Here is a 3,392-nt window from a genome sequence, read left to right as displayed (position 1 = left end):
AAAATTTTTTTTCCTGTGTGTGTGTGTGTGTGTGTGTGTGTGTGTGTGTATAATTGGCTAGAAATATTTTATAATAAAAATTTAAATCGCAAAATGTTTTGTACTTAATAATTTGTTAGGCATCCGATAGTTATTGCCAATTTGTTAGGCAATCCGATGGTTATTGCCAATACTGAAAATCTATGCTAACGTGGACTATAAATTCACAACATCTGATTGAAGCGAATATTGAAATGCAATCTTTATAATGATATTAATGTTTAATAACAATTTTTAATAAAATTTGCTTAAATTACACTTAAATTACAATCTAATTTCTTAAAGATAAGCGCATATTAGAAAATAAAAATATTAATATAAAGAATTATTGAAGATTTATTAGAAAAGTTTAATTCAAAGAAAAGTTTGCTATATAGAGACTAGCTCAGAATTTCAAGTTTTAATATTGATTTTATAATTAATATTGATTATTAAAAATAACATAATTTTTAAATTTAATATTTTATTTTAATATTACAGAAGTAACAAAAAAATAAAGAATTGTTACTTTCTAAATAATGGTAATAGTAACCCAATATTTTTATGAATATTTCAACCCTGCTGGTGACCACCTAATATTCTAAAACTTTGTATCCACGATAAAAATCTAGTCTTAATTTTAGATTCCTGGAAACTTCGCTTATGCTTCTATTTTACCTTTACACTCCTACTTTTATTTATTTTTTAGGGTACTATCGATGTCAATACCGGCGATTCGTTCGAGATCGTCCTTACGTGTGTTTCAAAAAGCGGTTTTCTCGCCTAAGTGTATCCAGAGTGCGTAATTATTGTTAGGTATATTGCACATTTTTATAGGATATGATATTACGATATATATTGTGATATACATTGATATGTGCATGATAGTTTTGTCAAATAGACTTCGTACGATTGTAGCATTATTCATATTGATTCTTCGTAGAATCCATTATATGGACTAATTTATTGAAATATAAGTTTTGAATGATTACTAGTAATCGCAATCGTTTCCGTCAGCAGCTATATTTTGATACTCATTGCTGATTAGATATAAAACGACAGTTTATTAAGATAAACAATTTTGTCAAGTAAATATCTGCATATCGTAGTGTCACTTAGACTCGATTTTTCATTTTCTAATTAATTTATGATAGATTTCCTGATGATAATATAAAAACTGTAGTTTTCTTAATTACTAAATGATGATTTTGTAGCAAGTATGGTATAACTTGTAAAGAAAATCATAATTTACTGTTTAATCATAACTAGAAAAATACAGTTTTTACATTATCATCAAATTATTAAGTGAAGTTAATAGTGAAGTCTAAAGAAATGAAAAATCAGATAATGAAAAACTGAGCCTACTTGGGCGCTTTGCATCATATAATTAAAATTTTTAAAATTATTTTTTATTATTTTTTTGAACGTTTGAAGAAGTTTGCCGTGCACTAGTGCTCTCTCAGAATGTAGCTCAAGAAGCGCTTATCCGAAATGAACAAAATGAATGGTAGAAAGATCAATAGTAACAGAAGTTACCCATAAAGTATCGGGACAATTATAAATTATAAAATTAATCAAGTTGTAAAATATTCTTGCATGCTATAACGCGTTTTACCATTTCTATCAATACAGATTAATTTTAAATTCGATCTAACTTTTACTCTTTTCTCTTATCTTTTTTTTTTTCAATTTTTAAAAGTTAAACCGAAATTACATAGTTAAACTACATTGATAGAATTATTCATATAATTAATATCCTTATTACGTTTTCAAATGTATTTTCTTTGTTTCACAGATACCGGCCGTGAGTTCACAGTTCGATTCATGCGATCGTCGCGTTTTCGCGATTGCTTTGTTTTACAAGTGTTTTGCTTTATCGATTTAATATGTTTGATTTATAACTGTTTCGCCTTATATAGAATAGATTTATTTACTTCAATCTTATAAATGTCATATCTTTCAAAATTTATATAAGAATTATATAGATATAGTTGAATAAGGGGAGTCGATCGTTGGTACCGAGCAAGATTATATAAACGCGCGCGTCGAGCTTGTCCGCAGTTGCGCGAGATGGCGTCACTATGTCCGTCGCATCGCGATACGGCGGCGATACGCCGCACGATTCCGCCGTGATGCTCTGGTAAAATGGCCGCGACCGTTTCCGCGAATTCGAGTGCAGTGTTGTGAGTGTGCGTGCATTTCCACGAGTGGATCATCGCCTGGCAAGGACCTCGTTGACGCGAAAGGCTATCCAAAGGTGTGAGCAACGTTTCTGCGCCGCTGGTGAGTCATGACATTTCATATGAGACGAGATCAAGCTTCGTGACGATTGCGGTACCGCGGCGAGTTTTATCGGCTGTCACCGCGACCCTCCGCGGTTCCCGTCGTTGTCACGGTGACACGACGATTATCTCACCGTGTCGCGAATCGCCCTCGCTTAACCCGTTCGTAATTCTCACGCGTGGGTTATCGCTTCCGTCCGTGCGAACATCACGTACGTGCATTTCCCGTCCCATGTACGCGCCAGTCTGCGCAAACGCGCCGGCCGAAGTTCGATGTCCGCTCCGCTCCGCTCTGCTTGACGTCACTTGCTGACAGCGGCTGTCACCTGTTCCCGATGACGTCACTGACACAACGATGACGCCAACAGTCCTGCAGCACCCCGGGCGGTTTCCCGATTCTGGCCTTATTAATACTCACCTACTTATGTCACGGACTTCGCGTCGGTTTTGTTGTACCTGTCAATATTGTCGGCATACTACATTTGTTCGGAAACTGCCGGGAATAGCGTCAAATTTCTTTAGTACAGTAATTTAGAATTTTTATTAATTATTTATTTTTATCAAATTATTCACTATCGAATGTAGTTTTTTCTTCTTAAAAAAAGATGAAAAGTAACGAAGAGTTAAAGAAAAATTGTATAGAGTGATAAATTTCTTTAATAATTTACATTTTTTAATTGTCTGATTGCCAAATTGATGCTGTCGAATACATTATAGTGGATTTTTTATTCTTAAAAAAAGATATGTGAAATATGATAGTTTTAAGAAAGGAGAAAACAATTGTTATGATAAATTTAGGATGGTAAGAAGGGTGAGCTAGTTTTCTCGTGTACACCATTGTTAAATTCATAATGTCGAATTATATGTATAATTTGAATTATTTTTAATTATTTCTATAGGTTGTCATTAATCCTACAACATAATTAATTTGATTAAACAATGGAGTAAACCATTTAATTCAAGAAAATGTAGATATCAAATTTTACTCAAATCTAGTTTATTAAATGCATACATTAATATGGACGATGTTTACTTTGAAATTAATCACAGAAATGGATTGATTTACATTTTGACACAGATGGAAGTTAAAAA

This window comes from Atta colombica, unplaced genomic scaffold (genome assembly GCF_001594045.1).
Source record: "Atta colombica isolate Treedump-2 unplaced genomic scaffold, Acol1.0 scaffold274, whole genome shotgun sequence".
NCBI classification, from domain to species: Eukaryota; Metazoa; Arthropoda; class Insecta; order Hymenoptera; family Formicidae; genus Atta; species Atta colombica.
The sequence above is the reverse complement of the archived record's forward strand: the minus strand, read 5'-3'. Positions refer to the sequence as shown.